Below are 22,206 nucleotides of genomic sequence, written 5' to 3'. Positions count from 1 at the left end.
TCGCCTTGTGTCCTTTCAATGCGCAAAAAGGGACACGTCACAAGGCGTCTGCCTCCATTTTTCTTTGTTTTCTTTCTTTGGTTGAGCGTGTTTACGCTGATGTGATCGGGGTTCGCCTATAGGGAACCCGCGCTCGAGTTTCCGCGGTGCGGGCAGCGCCGCCCTGGTGGTCAAAGCACGCATATCCCAGCCGCTCCCGCGGACGAGAGCGGCAACTGGTAGAGGTGATGCGGGCGCGGATCGCCGAAAGAAAACAAAAAGACGCTGGCGCTACTGTTGCGTATTCAAGTGCCACAATACGTAGATATGAGGGAGGACGTATCCTTCTACGTTTTTCCTTCTAAGCCCCATGAATAAGAACGGAGGTGGCGTTGCATCGAGGCAGTCAGGCGAGCAGCGTATGTTCTGCTTTTGCTCTCTTCACAAGTGGCGTCGCGTTGGTTTCTAAGCCGAATCGCGCGTGTCTGCTAGATTTATTCGATAGTGAAGACGGCTACCAGTGGAAACCAGGGCCAAAGAACAGAATTTAGCCGGTGTTTTGCCGCAGATAAAGCGAGCACATTATGCAGCATACGGCACGTGTAACATCTGTTTCATCTTGTTTCATCTGACTGCTGCAGCACCACTAAGCTCATTCTGATGCCGCCACGTGAAGTGAATGATATATACGATAGGCAAGTAGTCTGCATTATTTGCAAACAGGTACTTAGAAGAAAATCTGCCTTATCTACAAGATGTGTGCGGGTGCACGTTCGCCTAAGCCGCTGAACTCTTATAAAAAAATACGCACACAATGGATACTCGATGCTGAGATGCCTCCGTTTAACATAATTTGTGCTACACAGATAGCATAATATAATTGTCGGTGTTTTACGTCCCAAAACTACGATATGATTATGAGAGACGCCGTAGTGGAGGGCTTCAGAAATTTCTACCACATGGGGTTCGTCAACGTGCACCTAAATCTAAGTACACGGGCCTCAAGCATTTAGCCTCCATCAAAAATGCGGCCGCCGCGGCCGGGATTCGCTCCCGCGATCTTCGGGTCAGCAGTCTAGCACCATAACCACTAGACCATCGTGGCGGGTTGTGCTACAGATAGGGTTCTTCTTAGGAATAAAGCAGCGGACTACTCGAAGCTTAGATTTCGGCTGTCAGCCGATGCGGTAAAGCTTCTTTCTGCAATGGCTGCCGTGGCGAAGTGACATCGGAATTTATGCCTCGCTAGAGAAGTTTCAAATCTCTTGGATTTCAACTCGTCGCTTAATTCGCCTGACGTACTCTTTTTTTTTTCGCGTGCCTGTGTCTGCTTACAATAAAGGTGTTTGATCAACATCGATAATGGCGAGTTTTACGTGCCAAACATCGTATGATTATGAGCACGCCGTAATGTGGGAATCGGGATTAATTTTGACCGCTAGGGGTTCTTTAATGTGCGCATAAATTTAAGTACACGGGTGTTCTTTGTATTTCACCCCCGTAGAAATGCGGCAGCCGTGACCGGGATTCTATCTCGTGCCCTAGAGCATAGCAGCGCGACACCATACGTGCTGTGCCCCGGCGGTGCGCTTGATCAACGTCCGCGTGCAGACATACCGCGGATTGGGCATACATACCACGGCAGAAAAAAAAGCGACGCAACTACCCCTCGCCTCAATTTTTTTTAATTTTTACTGCAGAATTGGGCAGCGTGGTATCGACGCAGCACGGACTTAACAATGGAGGCTTGTCAGCCAGCAGAAAATTGACACAAATCCCAGCACGCAGCCAGAAAATGATGACGAGGGAGTCGCCATCACGGCACAGCACTGTCTCTTCGACGCCGTATGCATAGACGTAGTCCGCTTTGTAGAGCGCCTGTCTGTTTCCCAGTGCTTTTGCTGTGAAAGTCGCCTTCAGACGAACTTACTTTTTTCTAAACCTAGTGCAGCGTTACTGACGCGATGGCTGTTCGAAATGTTCGCGCCAATATCGCGGGAACGGCGCACGCGCGTGCGCTCACCGCGATACACTGCAGCCCGCCGTCTGGGCGCGAGCGGTTGTGTTATATCGTGACTCTCCGCCAGGGGCCCTTTTTCGGCGCGCCATCTATCCACCGCTGGTATCCCATAGGACTGGAACCAGCCAGGCCTCAGGGAGAAGCAGAGGTCAGGAGCCGGAGCATATTACAAGAACGTTTATTTATATGACTATTTGGTAGCGCGTTCCTGGAGCGTCTCGATGCTCATGTTATAAAGCCTTGGTCTTCCCCAGATTCCCCATTGGAGAAAGCCATTGAGTCCAGGACAGCCCAATCAATAAGTTCTCGTCATCTCCGCCCCCAAAGGGGAAAGGTCAAGCACCGCCTCCTTCCCACCCCAGGAAGGAGGGAAGCGGAGCGCCTGGCTCCACGGGCAGCACCCGGGAGGTGAACAGAAGACACAATGGGGCACCGTACACACAGTGAAGAGGTCTCTGAAATATGATAATTTACAGAAATATCAAGAACTAATGCAAAGAATTACCTTAAAATCTCTAAACACTCTTCGGAAATATGCAGTCGACACCACCGCCTCTCCAAGCGCGCGGTCGATCCTCCCACCGGTGCTTCTCCGGCGTCTTCGTCGCTAGATCTGAAGGGGGAAAGAAACTGACGGAACTCGCTGCAGATCACACGTATGTCAATTACCGTAGCAAGCAGGAAGTCGATAAATCGCAGCAAAAAGTAGCGGAACTGGTGACCGCATCTACAACTCCGTTGCAACCCGAACCCCTGCGGTCGCGGCGGCGCAAATTCCTGAATTCTCGCCGTACCGTCAGGTGCAGTCCTTTCTCTCGTCGATAGCGGCGCGAGCACTGCTGACAGCCAGCTCCCGGCTGGGTCACAAAGCCGTAAAGGCCCCGCGGAGTGGGGAAAGGTTCCTGATGAGGGATCTGAGGCGCTCGGCTAGTTGTCCGGTGCATCTCGCAGAACGTTGGAGAAAGCAGTGTACACGTGACCGCCTCTTCCGAGCAGACTTGACTGCAAACAGCTCACTTCCAGGCCATTAGGAAACCAGCTTTTAAGGGCTCAGGACACGACTGTCGTGTTGTCGCCGCACAAGGTGCAGTTCGGGGAACGTTGAGGATGCAGAAAGCAGGGCAGACGCCGCCTAATCATTCCCAGCGTCAACACAGCAACCTCCGTGGCGAGCATTCCGAATGGTCTCTCAGTCTCCACGCGGGCTACCGGCAAACGCACACCGTCCTCTTCAACTATCGTTTCTGTCTCGCCACCAGCGCGTTGGTCGTGGCTTTCAACCTATGGATCAGCAGCGTTTAACACTTCCTGAATCGTGCTGCGCTTCATCACAGGAGTGGACTCGCAAGCCATCAGACGCTTCAAAGCTTCAACCGAATGGTCACTATACATACATATGCATATACATATACATATACATACATATACATACATATACATATCCGGGACATGACGACGACGCCAAAAATCCGCCGAGAGTGTCCAATCCATATAATTTCTATCGCAATAAAACGTGTAGCGCTCTTTTCACTGCTTATGACTAGCATCATTTCATCTTGAGAATTTGCCACGTGAAGTGAGTAAGTATTGCTTTGTCGCATGACGTCACTCTTATGTCCATCACACCGGAATTGACGCTCTCAGACGAAGATTAGATGAGCGCTGTTACCTTCAATCGCAACATATACACATCCTTGCCGATGTCATCCTTCTATAGACGGGTCCACTCTTAAAAGGAACACTTGCATAAAGGGCATCTCCGGATTCCGCTCTCTTGCAAAAGCATAGTGGCTTAGATTTACGTAAGACAGTTGACAGTTCTGACTCCTTTTCACAGGCTAGCACCGTGCATGAACAATGTTTCCACATCCACTAGAAGTCACGGGGCCACCAATATGAAATATGCTCACTAGGGTGTTCCCTTTAATAGATGGACCGTACTGTACATTCTAAAGAATAAAATAGTCATATGAATCTTTTTTGAGAGTCTTAATCGCCACATGCATTACTTTCTTTAAAGAGATCTCTTTGGAGATCATTATATTCTCTTGGCAGAGTCGTGGCACGTACATCTTTCCAAGAAAGTTTACCTTAAAGAGATTCATATATGTGGTAAGTCAGGAGCATATTGTTATTTTTTGGAACATAAAAAAAAGCTGGGTATCCGTGGGATCAAAATATAGTTTATCCATCCATCAGCACTCCTTTCACGAATAACCTAACCCTACGCGCTTTCCTGCAGGTGTGCGATATCAAACGATTTTTATTGAACGTATCCTTTGGCGTGGCCGCCTATGACGTCGATTATGACTCAAATCCACGAGGGTGCCTTGAGGTAGATATCTTGCCCGGCGCCTTTGCCCGACTGTCTGCAATCAAGCGGCTCAGTAACTTCCTGCTCAGCAAGTACACCGGCTACTTTGATTGCCTGGCAACATGATCTCCGAATAAAGGAACATTGGCTCAGTTTGCGTCTGAGGTCTTCACTCGATTTCTAAGGCGATGCTTCAAATGAAGTTGTAAATATCTGGTGGCAGCAGTTGTGGTGGGTAACGAGAAAGTTTGTGCAGAAGCTGAGCATGATGTATTATTTCATCACGATTTACATCCCAAAAGCACGATATGATTATGAGGGATACCGTAGTGGAGGGCTCCGGCAATATCGGCCATCTGGGGTTCTTTAACGGACACCTAAACCTAATTACATGGGCCTCTAGCATTTCGCCTCCATTGATATGCGGCCGCCGCAGCCAGGATTCGATCCCGCTACCTTAGGGTCAGCAGTCGAGCACCTTAACCACTGGACCACCGCGGCGGGTAGAAGTTGAGCATTGAACAACGAATGGTGGGACTCAATTCAAGAAGTCTCACGGTCCCTTATGCATTCGTCGAATCCAAGGCGAAAGCCATGTTGTTCTCGTTTGCATTGATCCCCCTCCGCCCTCCATCTTCCTAGGAAAGCTTTCTGCGCCTAAATGGCTTTTGCACTGCCTCGGAGGTCGGCCCACCTTTGAGCCATCGATGATGTAAATTTATGACATCGTTATGTGGTGTCACGTACTGACGTCACGATGACGCCACTAATTTTGGTTATCTATTACGTCATGATGACGTCATGTGATGTTAACCCTCGTTACGAAAAGGTCACGTGGGTTTTTAACCGTGCCTTACGAGACCTTAGGAATCCTTTTCAAGTCCTTACGGTATCGGAAGATCTCGCAGTCTCGCGGACAGGAGCTCCAAAATAGCCACTTAAAGCAGACACCGAAATCAGGCGGTAGCCTGGCACCAGACTGGGCCTCTTCGATTTTCGGACTTCAGGCAGCGTGCTGGCTGCCAGACGACAGCCAGCTAGTTCCTTTCCTGACACACAGTATCGCCGTGGTCACGTATATTGGAACCCGCAGACAGCCCGTTATAGTTTGTAGAGTCGAATGCCGGCATAAACGTAAACAAACACTACCGCAGCAAACAAAAGTTTGGCGCCGTACGAGCTCATAGATGGCCCTCCCTGTATGCATTGCTCGTTTGGAAATGCGTAGGGGAGTTTGCAGAAGATGCGAACGGAGCTTCTCGAACATACGCACTGAGGAATACGTACGTTTCCAAGATCATGCGCCATTCGCAGACCATCCGTGAACACAACAGCCGGGCACGGCGCCCACAGAACGACGCAAGGTGAGCTGCAGCGCCGCTAACGTGGACGGAGCTTGTTGTTTCCCTCTGTGCATGACTCACACACAATGCTCCTAGGAGATTGGCGAAGTAGTGGGTGAATTCTTCCAATGTTTTCCAATCATTCGTAGAAGTTATAGTTAATTAATACATTCATTTTATTTACCAATTATATATAATGAAATATTTCAAGTAGGCCAAAATTAGCAATATATTCTTTTAGTCTCACCGATGGATTCCTCAATGGCGAACAAACGCTGACGTTTGTGCAGCGCATTCGACAATCGCCGCAAGACATGAACCGAAATCTCGCGAAAGTCATCGTATCACCGAAAGCGACGTCTCAAGAATGTATTTGCTCCCAGTTATTACGTAGTAGGTCGCAAATCCACGCTGATGAGTTTGCGCTCTGTCTTCACTTCAAACACAACGCGGTACATGGAAACCACGAGTGCGCTTGTATGAACAACCGAACGAACCCAAAAGACAATTAGGCCAAGGAAAGCACAGGAGTGATTGTCTTTAACTGCAGTGTAGTAACCGTGACGTAAACTGAAATGAATTAAAGTGGACGCAGAATCAACCTTTCAGTTGATGGGATCTGAATCCACGTCCTACGAATTACGCCTTCGATGCTCTACCATCGAACTACAACGGAGGGCGCCTTCCCGTCCATTTGTTCCGGTATTTCTGTACGTGTCATCCCTCGGAGTGTTAGCCAGCGCGACTCGTAGCCAAGGCGGCCTCCCTCAATCGGTGGAGTATCGCCCGCGCAGTTCGAGGGCTGTGGGTTCGGATCCCACCGACGGCAAGGGTGATTTCTCGTCCACTTTAATTCATTTCCATTTACGTAATAGTCACTACACGGCAGTTAAAGACGGCAATTAATGTCCCCTATGCTCTCCCTGGTCTAACTGTCTCTTTGATTAATTTGGTCGTGTCTAACAAAAGAAACGAGCAACTCGGAAAAATTTCCCTTCCTTGTGTTTGTGTAAATAAAAGTGAACTGTGGCCTTCGACTGGATAGTTTCGGCTTATGGCACCTGGGGCTCTCTTTCAGCCCTAGATGTGCCTAAATATGACTGAGGCACTCCCAAATATCTGCATGATATAGCAGAGCCAATTTTGTTTCAGCTCGTTGGTCATAACCAGACATGCTACGTGGTATAACTACTAGGGCGCGATAAAAAAGAGAGGGCGAAAGACGAAATAAACCGCGAAAGAATGTATAGATTATTTTCGTCTCCGTTAGTTCACGTCGCAACATAGAAGTACGCTTGCACGTCACTCGACACCATAAAACGAGTATTTATTTTATATTATTTACAGTACTGCTAGCCCCGAGGTAGAGGACGTTGCAGGGTGGTATTGAGACCAGTACATATCAAAATAACAATGCAGTAAAAGAAAAGAAAGCTTTAAAAATACATGATTCGTAAAACAAGAACGAAAGTACAAATAAATAGGAAAGCACAAAGTGCAAAGCAAGAAAATATAACAAAAAATACTTGACACATTATTTTCAATGATCGCCTGAAATCGATCTACATCCTCCACTTCAAACCAAGCTCGTTCCACTCGACTATTGAGCGAGGGGAAAAGGAGTACTCCAAGACATTGTTTTTTGTTCGAAAAGGTATTAAAGTGAAAGGATTCCTGCGTCTTGCGGCGTGACCAGAAGAGAGCGTGACATATTCATCTGTGACGCATCATCGTTCATCACACAAAAAGCAATGTCGGGATTATTATTATCAAAGCGAAAGCCTTAGGGGCCTCATTAAAGGGGTACAGCCGTCGGCGACGGCGGCGTCAACACGAGTCCTGAAAAAGAAAAAAACATCACGTGATGATTTCATCACATGACATAGCCGCTTGGTCAAATGTGGGCCGATCACGGAGGCACTGCAAAGCTACGTGAGGTGCAGAAATTTTCCAATTTCCCCGGTCCCGGAAGCAGAGCAAAAGCACGTTGGGTGCGGGAAGCTTTCGGGGGGGGGGGGGGGTGAGGGGCAATAAAATGGACTGAGAAAAGATGTTAAAAATGGCTTTCGGCTTCCAATCATTTTAGCAAGCATGGGATTTTCAATCAGTGCATTCTATCAACATCGAAGGCCTATACTTGGAACAAACAGGTTGCGATGGCGATCACGCGCGCGAACATTCGACGGAGGGCAGTAGCTCGGGCGAAGCAATGAATGCGATAGCAACAAATTGTAATGTTATGCGAAGAGCGGCTGGCAGCTTACTGTTTTGTATCCGAGCTCGCGTAACTCTAGAAAACGCTGGCCTAAGAGTATACGGCCGCTCCAGGGAGAGCTACTCTTTCCGCACTGTCTCTTCGCGTTGAGAGCGCAGCACATAGAAGCGTATCCGTTGATGGGTGCCGAGATAGCGCGCGCGTCAGCGATCGTGACCGCGCCCTTAGAATGAAAGTTCAACGTTACTGCTCGAGCGACACCTCCCCCCCTCCTTGCGTCTTTTCATGCTCGTTCAAGACGGGCGGGGCGTTTCCTCTCTGCTTCGACGACGGGCCTCCCGAGCAGGGTGATGTTATCGAATGCGCCCTCCGAGCGACGGAGATGGGCCGGCTCGTTAGATCTCTGCTTCAGCCGCGTTCGTCGCCCACGATTGCGCGCTTTTATTCGCGGTAGAACATACGATGCGCCAAGGGGATGTTATCAAGTTAGACTTCATACGGCACATGACGGCGACGACGACGGCAAAAAGTCATCGAGAGTGACCATATATTTCTATCGCAATAAAAAAAAAACGCCAGGCCTGCGCGGAATACGCAGCGCAGTCAGCGGAGCGACCATTGTAGAGCTCCCTGTAAGCTATATTTCAGGGACGCCTGCGAGTACAGCTGGAAGGGGCCCACTACGCAATAAATCGTCCCATTTTACGAAGTAGTGAAGCACCGACCGCGCATTCCTAAGGCAACATATGCATCTGCATAGCCGCACGCATTACTGTTGCTGTGGTGGACGATGATGAGGACGGGGAAGAATTATTGCTGAAACTTTTGTAATGGGTGGGAACCTTTAAAGCACCCACTCGTTACGCAATCTACATGGTGTAACGCCTGATGTGATTCCACTCTTCAGCCGCACAATATCACTACATCTGTTAACGTGTTTGCTCACCATACAATACGCTTCTAAAGGGTGTGTTAACAGCGGAGCGTTTTACTCTCCGAGAAACTCCGTTAGTCGTGAACAAAAACTGTCATCATCATGAGCGCACTAACCAGGCTGGCACGCGCTCTTTTCATCCTCTTCTTCATCTTCTGCTTCGCTCACAGAACACGAGCGCCCATTTGCCGGTGTGAATGCAATAACTGAGATGGGTGACGGAACGACTAGAGAAAGAGAAAGAAAGAGATAGATAGAGAAAGACAGAAAGAGAGAGAAGAAAGGGAAGAAATACAGAAGAACGCAGAAAGACTGACAAAGAAAAAGACAAAGAGGTAGAAAAAACAGACACAAAAAAGAGAGAGAACAGAAAGCAAAACAGAAAGAGAAAGAGAGAGGGAAAGAGATATGAAGAAATCGCAAGCCAGAAATAGAGAAAGGGGAAGAAAAGCAGATAGAACGAGTGAGAAAGAGAAAGAAACACAAACAGAGACAAGACAGGCAGAGAAAAAATACAGCGAAGAGAGCAAAAGAAAGAAAGAAAGAAAGAAAGGAAGAAAGGGGGGAAAACTCACAGGGTTCCTTATGCATTCAGCTAGAGTGTACTAGGACAGGGGAGTGTATAATTATTCTGGCGTCGTTAATTGAGAACAATATTGCGCCGGTCCCAAACGCCCGCCTAAATACCACAACAAACTAGCGCCCCACAGCGGCGGAGCGCATAAGGTCACGTGCACTCTAGCATTGGTGTCGTTGAAAGCGCAGTTTTCAAATCGTGATAAAGAATGAAATGATGCGGGTACTTCGGTATTGGGCGCGAGGAGACACTGTGGTGCCACCATGCGGAGACATTCCTGTGACGTGCAAGGTTGGATTGCTCCGCCAGCCCTCTACCGCACAGCCCGCAGCCGCTTTCGCATCTCCCCTATTATTATTATTCTTGTTGCACTCCCTTCGATGAAATAAGTAAAATACTGCGGCGGCTTTGTGACTGATCATACGGAGTGCTAAATACCTTCTCATTTCTTTAGCTCAGTTAGAAGAACGGCCTTATCTGCTTCTCATTTGCTGCCATCTGAAAGCTTGAAGAGCTTCCCGACAATGATATGCCTGAGACCGGCAATGAACTGTAATTGTGTTTGTAGTCTCGCTACAGCCATGCTGCTACCGAATGATCCCAAACAAGTTCTCCAAGGGATCCTGATACAGACGACGAGTGAGCAAAAGTTTGAAGTCATGGGATTGCTGCAGATCTGCGCACAACATACAAATCGCTTTAATCTTCACCTGCCAGTCCTGAATGGTTCTTTGTTGCGTAGGTGCTTTGAATTTCCTAGATTTAATCCATGCAATGCAAGAATTCAAGAATTCAATGTGCCCTGTAGAAGTACTAGTTGTATACCTCATTTTTCTGTCATTTATATTTACACAAGAACTGTTCAATGAATCAAACAACTGATGCATCTTCTCAACAAACTCAGCCGTGCTTGTGGCTTCTGGTGGTAGAACAATAAATGCTATGAATGCTTCTATCGCTAGATAGACACTCTTGCTGAGCACCTGAGAGGCGCACTTTACTTTGAAGTTACCAAGTGCCCTTTCATAGATGTACCTGTCAGTGAGTTTGGGTAAGTATTTTAGTTTCAGGTGATGTGTTGATTGTTGATTCATACAAAATCTTAAAAGGACCGACAACTGGTCACAACGTGTGATTAGACCCTGGCAAAAATGATACGACACTGAAATGTAGTGACAGATTCCAGCATCCTTTTCGCCTTGTGAGTAGGATTTATGTGTTTAAATCAAGGAGGTTGAAATAAATCTTGCTGGAGTGGAGGCCACCTATACTTACCAATGGGCCGCAGTGAAGCCGCGCCGCGCGTGCGGCGGCCATCTTGCCATAGGCAAGAAACGGGAGCCAAAGCGCGCCCGCCGCGCTGACCGCGTCGCTCCGCCGTGATTTTTAACGGTTATGGCGATCATTAAGAGAAAAGTTGTCAAGAATAAGAAGGCAAATGCGTGGCAGATAAGAATACGCTCAGTTTTATTCTGTCTCTTTTGGCGTTTTCCTTCCAAGCACGCACCCCGACGAAGGGTCTGCATCACTGTTTTTTTTTTTAAATAATCATCCTCGTAAGAGCACACCTTACTTTCTTGGCACTCAGTTTCCTGTTTATTTCATTCTTCATGTGACGGAGTCTTATACATATGTAAATTTCGGCCACTTTCTTTGAGCGAAAATATAAATGTAGGTGTCCAAAGCACCACACTCGAGGATACGCTCCTTAAAAGGCATTTCTTTTCTCAAGAGAAGCTCAAAACCTCCAAAACCAATAGTTTTGGCTTTTCGTGGACGTGCTTCAAATATGGGCATTCAGCTTGCAGTCGACACTACTTCAATAGGTATATAGCTAGGGATGGGCGAATATTCGGGTGTTTCGAATATTCGAACGAATATTATAGTGTTCGAATTCGCTTCGATACGAATTTAGATTATTCCAAATTTCGAAGCATTCGAAATGAACGAATATATGTATACATTGGGACCGGGTGGCACATAACCCCCTGTAAAGGTGGTTTCACTGCGGCGTCTGGTTGCTGTGCCGTGAAACAACCCATCCAAGGGAAATCAGCACTGCCGCGAAGCCACACTTCAAGGTTAAATGTACATATTTTTTAAAGTTTAAAAGCGTAATATACGGGCTTATATACGCCAAGTATAGTAATTTTTAAGTTGTAACATCCACTTATAACCCTACTGCTATTCAAATCTTGATACTATTCAAGGCTGCTTAATTTGAAACCAAAAAAGTGACATTCACTCATACCTAGTTCCAGCCCTTAAAAATATTGTGCAAAGGTCATGAAGAAAATGCTCAATTTTTTTTATTATTATGCAGTAAATACTATTCGAACTATTCGATTCGAAATTATTCGACCAAATCACTATTCGCTTCGGATTCGCTTCGAATCTCAAATTCACTATTCGCCCATCCCTATATATAGCTTTTCGATACTATTTCGTTAGCTCGGCTCTCTGTTATCTTGTCAAAGAATCAATTAAGAACGCCCGAGTGGCATCCTAAGTCGTAAGTTTAAGCCGCCGAACATATACACATACAGTCTGTCATCATGCATTCCAGTACCAAAGTCCACATATCTAACCACTTAGTCGCCCACAATCAACATGTTTCCTCATTTGTCATCAACAATTGAAGTATACACTATAGAGCATTGTGCGGCATTGGGCTAGCTATTTCGAGACAGTGACTCATCTGTGAAGACAGCATTTCTTTTGATGGAATTCTACCGTTCTAGTATAGTGCGCTTTGCTGACAGTGCTCGACTAAACTTCGAGCGTACATACTCATAAGCTGATGGAGAATAGAAAGTGCAGCGTTAACGCAAACCCCCGCAGCTCGAATACGTGCCTTTCTGGTCTCTTCGTGCCCTGTGGAGGGGTTGCTGTATGTGTGGGGGAATGCTGCAGTGAGGATCCCCCTGCCCAACTCAGACATGAGATTTTGATCCTTGATATCCTTTTATTATCGCTTGAGGATCGAGCCTCGTTCTTTTTGGTCAATCTGCAATTGCTCTTCTGCAGAATTTTAATATTTATTGAGCTGTTTTATGTCCCCTTGGGAAACATGAAGCATTCATTTGTAATGCTGCCGGGCCTCGGTTATCGTCGCTTTATTTGCAGCTGGAATCAGCATTGCACAGTTTAGACCTACTGGTTTTACTCGATGCACTGCATAAGCAAATACAAATTACAAAAAGAAAAGGCATGAATGTAAGAAAAAACAGGTCCTTGTGTATTACCCAAATGACGTTACTTAACTTCGTAGTTGCGAGCTACCCTTTTATAACACAACAGGGCAACCAATAACGAAATACAGGGAGTCGCCTATTTATATAATTTCAACTAAAGGGAAACGGTGCGTCCTTTTCCTATTCGCGCTCCGCACCAGTGGTATCAACTACCACAAAAATGTGTATCACTGGGTTTTTCAGGTGTTTTACAAATGCGTCAAACACAGTCGGACAACTCCCGGGTCGGAGCCTAGTACGGTCGATACAATTCGGCGAGAAGTGCCTCTAACGTACTTGATCGCCGTCTTTTGGTTTCCAGACTTTCCGTCAACAAGACGCCCCGAACTACTTCAAACGTTTGGGTCCTTAAGAAACCGGTTAGGAAAAAAGAATCACTGTCAGATGTGAGATTAGAGACAGATTGCGAGCTGTCAGCATGTGTTCCGGCATATATATATATATATATATATATATATATATATATATATATATATATAGAGAGAGAGAGAGAGAGAGAGAGAGAGAGAAGTTTTCATCAAGCTCGAAATGTTCTGCTTACAACTGAAACTTCATCCCAGAAAACCTTTTCGCTCGATTTATGTAGCCGTACGCAACACAGGATGTACCCAACAACGTCCGGACACCACCACGCCACAGAACAGCTGGAACAGCGATGCAGCCGCTGCAGCATGCGTTGTGGAAGGGGCGCTTTCTGCCTATGGCAAGATGGCAGCGCGCGGCTTCAGCTGAGCGGCGCCTCCTCCGTCCCAGCAAAGTTTATTTTAACCACCGTGGTTTAAATCGTGTTTAAGAGTAACAAGAACCGGTACGTGGCGCAGCCTAGCGGAACTGCTTTTGAAGCTGGTATGGAGTCGATCACTTTTTGCAGTACGCAGTCTGATGCTGTCATGCGTGCCATAATTAGTCCTGAAAATTAGAGTATGTATGTTATTATATATCCCCGCTCTATCCTGTGCTGCTTACGATGTAAAAGGAGTTGCACGGTGAGAAGCGGCGCTGCCTTCGCAATAACCAGTGGAACATGTCGAGCCGCGGCGCATGCGCGCGGAGTGCACGCTTGCGCGGCAAACCGCCATGCTCGAACACGAACCGCTCTCACTGTTTGCAGCATGTGTTGTCACTTGTGTTTACGACTTCATATTCGCCGCAGGTTGAGAAATTCTTATTGCGAATGTTTCACAGCGTTGTCCACGTTACCGTTCCGTGATTAGACACCCTCACCGGTAAGCTTTCCGTTGCGCTAAAGAAAGTGGCCACCATAAAAATTGGTTGTCGGTCCCTTTAATGTGCCCCCTGGAAGCAACCTTGTCACCAGTGGAAAGATCATGCTTCCTCAGATTATTCCTCGTACATTTCAACAGGTGGGGGACGTCAAAAACGAAGTAAGTCTTCTCTTTATCAGTAATAAAGAAAGGCCTGCCAGAGCTCACACCCAGTGTCCTTTCAATAACGCAATTGCTGTTACCCTGGTCACAAACCAATGCGTTGACGAAGAGGCCACATGCCTTCAGCTCAATGATGAACTTTTTCAATAACATTAACAGGGGCCCTGAGCGAACTGTCCCCTCTCCTATCAAAAAGGCTATTGAGTGTATCCATTTCTTCGGTATCCCAGAGACCAACACAAGTGCTGCAGCGTTCGCTATGGCATTTGTTCTTTCTCTGGCATTATCAACATATCCGTGTATGATGCCTTCCTTGGGGTCATACTGCAGAATTCTTTTTAACGAAATTTCGTCAGAAATCAGGCAGCAAACTCTGTCTTTAATTTCCCAATTTTTCGTATTTCCTTTGATTAACTCATGAATCTGGGGTAGAACTCCTGTCCGCATATTTACGGCTGACAGCCATGTCCTTATGGACTTTACTGTGGGAAGCCTTAGTACCTTTGATAGATATTTATATGCCTTAGGGCTTCCAAAGTAACGACTGAGGGCAAACTGTCTAAGTTGCATCGGCCATTATCTCCCATGTTTTTTCAGTGGCTGCAGATGCATATGCACTCTTAGATTTTCCAAAAAGTCCTTGTTTAGGTGCCTGCCTGCATCAACAAGAAGCTGCGCACGAGGTGCAATTGGTGGAGGCAGTTCTCGTCACGGTAGCTCTGAAGCCTCTTCATAGAACGTGGAGTGAGCACCTTCCGGGTCCTGGTCCCGGCTCTAGGGGTTCCTGGAAAATAAAAATACCACATCACTAATGTTAAGTCTAAGCAAGAGGCTTTAAAACTTACGCTTTGGTTAAATGGCTTGCGAAGTTTGGTACAATACAAACACATTTGTATTTTAGTGCAACATATTATTACGTGGAATTTTGTGTGCATCATTTACAAAATTTGCAGGCTACGCCCAAATGCAACTACCAGGTCAGGCTAGTTTGGTGTTTTTGCATGTTATGACAAGAAAATAAACAAAGGCAAAATGTATTTTTTGTCACAGCTGCGTAATTTGACAGGCCAAAAGTGGACACACACCCAGTGGCAGATAGTGAAACGTTAAAACAAAAGTGCATTTATTTAATGAAAGCATCCATTTAATGTAATGAGCTGTATCATAAACCAGTTGTAGTGGCAATTACTGAGGATGGATGCGGGAATATTTCCTTTTTGTTTTGTAGAACGAAGGCACGCTTCTCAACCCAATTCTCTGCCCTTTACGGCAGAATGTCCTTATTTTTTTCCAATATTTATTTTTGCCCTTTCTCCCTAATTTTCTGCCACCAATACTCTAACCGTCTCTTACTTATTGCAATCACGAGTGTGTTCAGTTTTCCATTGTCGTCTCTAAAGCCCAATCCTTCATGTGGGCTCGTGCCCAAACGTACACCTGGGTGGATATCTTTCACATTCAATCAGAACATGCTCCGCCGTTTCCTTATCTTCCCCGCAGCACGTGCACTGTTCTTCTTCTTTACTGAATCTCGCTTTATAACTGCGCGTTCTAAGGCAACACGATCTCGCTTCAAACAGTAAAGCGCTTCCCCTTGAATTATCGTAAAAGCGGTCAGAACTACGCGCCATCTGTTGAACTTGTTCGCAAACCCGTTCGACTGCAACCGCACCCCATTTCGCAGCGACGCCACTAGATAGCAGCACCAAAACCACGCCAAGCGATGACGCATTGTTCCGCAGAGCGTGGCCTACAACGAGGCGGGAGCGTTTCAAAAAAAAAAAAAAGTTCGCGTTCGCATCGTCGTTGTGTTGTTGGTGGGGGGATCTATGTGCCGGCGTTCGCGCGCTGCCAGTCTGTTGTGTGTGTGCGCCGCGTGCGTCTCTTCTCCGAGCAAGCAAGCGACGGCGTGTCTGGCCGCTGCGTCCCGTGGTCTTCTCGGCTGTCGAAGTCTCGTGTTTCGTGTGTCCCACCGTGGGTATCGTCTGAGCCCGTGCGTTGTTGTTTTCTCGTGATCCAGTGCTTGGTTCGCTGCACAGACAGCGTGGTGCGCGTTTCGTGCCCGGCGTTTCTGCACAAACTTGGAGGGAAGCGCGAACAATGCACGCTTCGCGTTGTGCATGAAGAACAGTTCCTGACGGCGTCATCTACTGGATTCTAGCGAACAGGTAAGGATTCGATGCTAAGAACACTACGAAGTTGTGTCGATGAAACGGAGGTATCGTTGCACTACGCGCGCGCTGTGTGCGTCCTTTTCTGTTTTTCTGACCGGTTTTTACGGCTCACGTGGGGACCGAGAGACCGCACGAGCGTGCACGTTTCAACGTCCGTAGCGCGCGCGGCGAGTTCGTGACAGCGCATGACGATGTGTCGGCGCTTTTGTGAATGGAACCGGCTGCTCCCGGGATTGTTTTGTTTTCCCACGATGCTAGACCGCGCTCTGGACTTGTATTTTCCAGGAACGCAGCTGCGACTCTGACGACTACGGACATATTTTTTTTTCACGTGTCTTATTTCATTGGCGTCTTTGGCTTAGCTGCCAGGGTTATAGCCAGAAATTAAGGGGGAGTGTTCGATTCCTGTTATGCATGTTCGTACGTGTGTTAGTATGTGCGCGAATATCACGCACACTGAGCGTCATAATTTCAGGGGTTGGGGGAGGGGGGGGGGGATTGGCACCTGCTGCCGCCTGGCTGCGTCAATGCTGTCAGCTGAACGTCGCGACTTCTCGTCGTCCCCACTTTATTTAGCGTACACTTAACATGAACCGGAAACGAGACGGTAAACGGAGTCTTTGTCTCTGGGCCACTGCGGCTGTTTCCGGTCTGTTTTCCGGCCTCAGGCGACGGCTGCCTGGGGCGCATCTTCTAAAGTGTCTGCATAATTTGAAGCTTTTCGGACGCCTTCACTCGGCCCTGAAAATTTAGTCTGGGAACGTTCGTGCGCTAATAAATGCGCCTAATTAATCGGAAGGGCGACTGTATCAGTCGCGAAAGTGATGGCGCCTTCTATTTTATCCATAATGAATTGGCTTTTTGTTTTGTTCGTAACATATCGCCTAGGAGCGCCTGCCGCCTCAGAGCGGTAGTACGATTCGATGCAGCCGGACATACGGCCTTTCTTTCTGCGAGAATAACAGTCATCTTTGAAAATTGAATTCATATTCAAGCACAACACCTGGGTCCAGTCGTTAGGGGATTAACATAGCACTTCCAGATCGCCGTGTGTCTTATCGTGTAATGCGTACCCTCTATTCTGTTCAAATAACTGACAGCAGTAGCTACTTCGCCCCTAATATAGTGGTGATCTATTGCATGTAAAAATCGTAGTTCTCGCGCGTGCCGTAGCTCCTGATTACACTTAAACCAGTGACAACGATCTCTGCAGAAAGCGCTTGATTCAGTTCATTTCCGGCAACAAGATAAATGACAGTGATGTCGGTCTATTAGCAGAAGATCGGCATCGCTTATCTCGCACTTCTACTGAAGCTTATCGTCTGATACGCAGCGGCGTTATCATACGGCGTCGTCTCCTATAGCTAGCTGTTCCGAGCTTAAAAAATGGCTTCTTCGATTTCTCGTTGCCCCCGGGACATTTTGCGCCAGCTCATTTCTGTGGATAACACCTTCGATAGCGGATTAGGCGAAACTCCTTTGTTCGAAACGATTCTAATCTCCTTAAAGGGCCCCTAAAGAACCTCCGAAAGTACGAAGAACAAGCGCGTTATTCTCTCCCGGCTTTTCCCGTCTTTTCGGTGCAATTTCGCGACACCAGCAGTCTGTTCATGTGTCGTCATGAGGGAGTAAGCTCTCGATTGTACGAGGGATATCAGTTGTGAATCGTCTCCTACTCTGCTTTACCATGCAGTCGCACGCCCGTTCTGCCTTGTTCCGCATGCCTATCGCGCTGATTTCACTTGGTTTTGTGCGTTTTCAAACGCGCAAGCGGAGATAACAGCGTGCAGTCGAAAACCGCGAAATCTCAATAGGCTCAATGCTAAGTGCTGACATTGTCCACCAATTATGAAGAATTAAGTGGCGAGGAGAAGATAGCGCCTGTAGGGAAGGGTAGCGAAGGCGCGATAGAAACCGCTATCTTCTCTTTGAACTCGGTGTTGTGAACTCGGTGTGGTGGGCCCTTCAAAAAAATGATGGCTGATCCCTCTGTCGCAGTAATCGGTATAACACGAAAGTGAAAGGTGTCGTCACAGAAGTAGGTTGTTGTTTATAGTGCATTGGTATATGAGATCTTGTACAAACTGTTTACTGTTGTTTTTCATATAAAGCACCGCTTGATGTGGACGCATCGCACTCAAGCACATCTCCGTACCTACGACTAACGCCCATGATCATGATTTAACCCTTCATGCTTGCTTGGGTTTTTCATCTTATCCGATGCAACGACTAAACGGAAACCCGGGATGAGGATCAAAGACTCTGAGCTTCCGTTGCTTGGAGACGGTCCTCACTTCGACACGTCGAGCGAGGCCGGTGCGTAAAGCGGGCTCCTGACCTACATTTTCCTCTACCGCTTCTGTATGCCCGACGCGATCTCCGTTTTATTTCTGTTTCTGCTTGTTTCTCTTAACTTTTTTTTTTTCTTGCTCCTCGCAATCCCGATTCAACGCCGGCGTCTCGTGCCTTCCGCTTCTGACACGGACCTGCGAATTTCGGCGCTATTTCTTCCCCCAGTTTCATGGCGTTTTGTTGCCCGGCTGCTGAAAAAGAACAAAAAACGCGGCGAAGGGTGGGTTTTCATGGTGGCAACCTGCATGTTTTTTGTTTTCTTTCTGTTATTTCCTTTATTTTTTTCTTGTCATGTCGTGGTCTTTCATTTCTGGTTGCTTTCTTGGTCGGCGTGTGTGTGTGTGTTTTTCCTGGCTATCTTTTTCTGTTCTTTTCTTTCTGGTAGCCTTATTGTTCGGCTTCTGCACTTTTTCTTTATTTTTTTACAACTTTTCGTTTATTTATAGTAAAAAAAAATAAAAAAATCGGCGGAGCGGAAACGTCGGCTGCTCGTACTATATAACATAGTGCAGTGCCGACAGAAGAGAAAAACGGGGCCGCTACGTCCGCGATAGCGTGATTTGTTGCTTGACTTGGTCTTGTGGTGTAACGGTGCTCCGAAACGCCCGACGATCGAGATTTATCGATGCGTGTAGCGTTCCTGCGGTAAGCGTCATTTAGAGCGTCCCGCGCGTTGTGTGTGTGTGTGTTTTGACTTCGACCACGCGTGGGCGTCGGCAGGATTTTGTGTTACGGAGGGGGGCGGGGGGGGGAGGGGGAGTGACGTGCACCCCCCTCCCCCCTGCCGCCACTTGTAATCTTCGTTTCGCAGCAAGACGAACCTTCAACTTCCGTGAATGGATGAATGGCCGGCACTACCCGTGACAGCGGTTGGTGTTGTGGTCGGCCGCGTGTAAATATACACAGTGGCTTTGTTTTAACGCAGCGATTGACACGTGATGTGACCCGTAGTAGATCCCGCATCGTGGTCTTGACCTTCGGTGGTCTAGCGGTCATGGTGCTTGATGACTGACAAGAAGGTCGCGGAGTCGAATCCCGGCCGCGGCGGCCGCATTTCGATGGAGGCGAAATGCTGGAGACCCGTGTGCTTAGATTTAGGCGGACGTTAAAGAACCCCAGGTGGTCGAATTTTGTGGCCCCCTCAATTACGGTGTCTCTTCAAATACCGTGGTTTGAGGACATAAAACCCCAACAATTATTATATTACATAGTGGTCCTTCAAGAACCGTCATGAGTGACCTCAGAGTTGACGAAAATTCAGACGCGGTTTATCATTTTCGACCTATTTCGTGCTGCGGAAAACTTAAGTTTGACGATGTGACCAGCACTCTTGTCGGTGCATCGCGAAGACGCACAGTTTGCACTGAACGGTGACAGCGTTACTCAAAAATAATATTGAATGGCATGTTTCAAGGTGTGAATTCATTTCACCAGGTCAGCGCAGTGATTTACTATGAGCTTCATAAATTTAGAGACCACGAAACACTAGAAACATTCAGTATTCTCGCTGCTTATGGAGGCAGTCTTGAATTTACACTTCCGGCGTGTTCTAGTACGCGTTAAGAACACGCACTGTGCAGTTCGACCGAAGACGTCCACAAATTTCTGAGATATTCAAGGTTTTCTCGGTCCTAGCGGTCTCTAAACATTTAACGCCGACTACAGATGGTTCGCATTGACGTCACTGAAACCGCCGTGCTGGAACACCAGCGTGGAGGGACGCGATGTTTGAGATCGTCACATTTAATGTTATCGAAACATCACATGTAGTGTAACTCTTTAGTTATTCACGCACAGAGGCGTTCGTGGCACGTCGTTATCACATTGAAGCAGGTTAACACCGCAACTTGCTTGTCATAAAAGCCGCCATCGCGGAGTGCCAGTACGTTCAGACTCTGCGTTCATGACGTCACGTCAGAACTGCTGCATAATGGCAGCTTGACTGGTCCCAGCTCTCTTTAGAACGATGAGTAGAACTAGTAGAAATGTAGTAGATCGACGAGGCTGAACATGTATACATTTTATGAATTGTTCGATTTGTTGCCTCCAATTCACTTATTTTTTCTCCTATTGAAACTGTGCTCGGCTGTCGCAACACTAGTAATTACTAGTTGCGCTACAGGTGAGCGTTTGTTTAAGAATGGTGGCTTTGTTTTATTAAGCGTGCTAAGCACGAAAACGATGACCCTCTGCACGGAAGCGACTACACGAGTTGACCGTTTATTAACCTTTTTTCTTTTTTTTCGTCATTTCTCGTGTATCGTACAGGCAGTTTGCGTAGTCGATCCCACGCCATTCGCGCAACCATCAGGCTGGCACATTGTGTTGACGATATTGGAAAAGTTTTTTCACCGTGAAACAGACGAGGACGAATCGATACTACTAATACCGTGTTTTACAAGTATTTTATTTTGCAAAAAAAAAAACAATATAGCGATTTTCTTACATCCATAGCGAGCTTGCAACACCATGAGATACCTGTGCACCTCAGAAACCCTTAACCTTGGTATGTACCACGCTTTCGCACCGAATATAAGTTGCAATCCATTAAACACAATTTGCCGAAAATTCTAAATAAACATGTGAACGCTACTAATCTATCTCGCAAAGAAGTGAAGATGTATTCTGTTAACATGTAAGCATATATATTATTGTATAATGATGCATATTAAATGACCATGTTTTGTTTTATTGCCTCTTTATTTGCACAACAATGTCTCTTGTTGAATGTTAAACATCCTGTCGTAAAGCATGTACCTGAATGTCAAATTTTCGTTTTAGGTTTGTACCGAAACGTTTACTGTTATCGCGCTGTCATGTACAACGCCTCCTGGGTCCAGTCAAGCTGCTCACGGCAGCTTTTAGCCCCGGAGGACGTTTCTAGTCTGTAACTAGAAGAATAAAGTTGAAGTTGAAGTTGAAAGGCCGATAAACAGACACAAACGAGCGCTCGTCAGTTGGAAGCCAGCGCTCGACACAAGGAAATAGCGACATGTTTGCACTTTTCAAAGCGCACAAACTGAAGAGAGCGAGCAGTAGTTTATCAGTCTGAGGCAGAGGCCTCAAACACGTGGACCGCGGACCTCTTGCTGCGGCCTGGCCAGCACATGACTGTCTCCGGCCGGTGTTTATATGTTCGTAATAACTATGTTCATGACCTACAAGGACGTGAAAAGTCTCAAGCATTTTTTTTTTTTCGTGGGGCACCCCATGCGGTCACCACGTGTTAAAACGTAACCGTGGAACAAGAAATCTTATGTATTTCAAAATCATCGTCCACATTTCCAGACTTCAGTGGTGCTCGAGATCAGTATGAATATTTCTGAACAGTGGCGCAAAGAAGCACACGGAGGGCGACAGATCAAGACGGGACACCCATGGAGTTTCATACAATACTTACTAGAGGGAACTCTGGCGCTAGTGTCTACGGGAGCTGCAACGCATGGCGCTTCAACCAGCATGGGAATGATGTGTAGTACACGGATTTGTCTAAACTTCGTTCTTTCGGCACCGTTTGGCTCCGCGTCGCCTGCATCCACTTTGTCGCAAAACGAAGTTCAGCAAAAGTCAGCAGTTTCACATCACCACTTTAACTTCTTTAGACTCACCGATTCAAATCTGGTCACGAAGTTCACAACGATCCATTCTTTTATCCG

The 22,206-nt window shown here is 47.0% G+C and overlaps 1 protein-coding gene across 1 annotated transcript in view; it reads left to right on the top strand.

Annotated features, from left to right (window-relative positions):
- Positions 1–15,857: 15,857 nt before the first annotated feature.
- The window catches only part of LOC119402372 (GAS2-like protein 1), a 254,228-nt gene continuing 247,879 nt past the window's right edge, over positions 15,858–22,206 (top strand). Inside the window, exon 1 of the mRNA XM_037669506.2 lies at positions 15,858–16,192. The gene's annotated coding sequence lies outside the window, so the exon portion shown is untranslated. The remainder of the gene's footprint in view (positions 16,193–22,206) is intronic.

This window comes from Rhipicephalus sanguineus, chromosome 8, assembly GCF_013339695.2.
Source record: "Rhipicephalus sanguineus isolate Rsan-2018 chromosome 8, BIME_Rsan_1.4, whole genome shotgun sequence".
Classification (NCBI taxonomy): Eukaryota; Metazoa; Arthropoda; class Arachnida; order Ixodida; family Ixodidae; genus Rhipicephalus; species Rhipicephalus sanguineus.
This window is presented reverse-complemented; position numbering and strand designations above follow the sequence as displayed.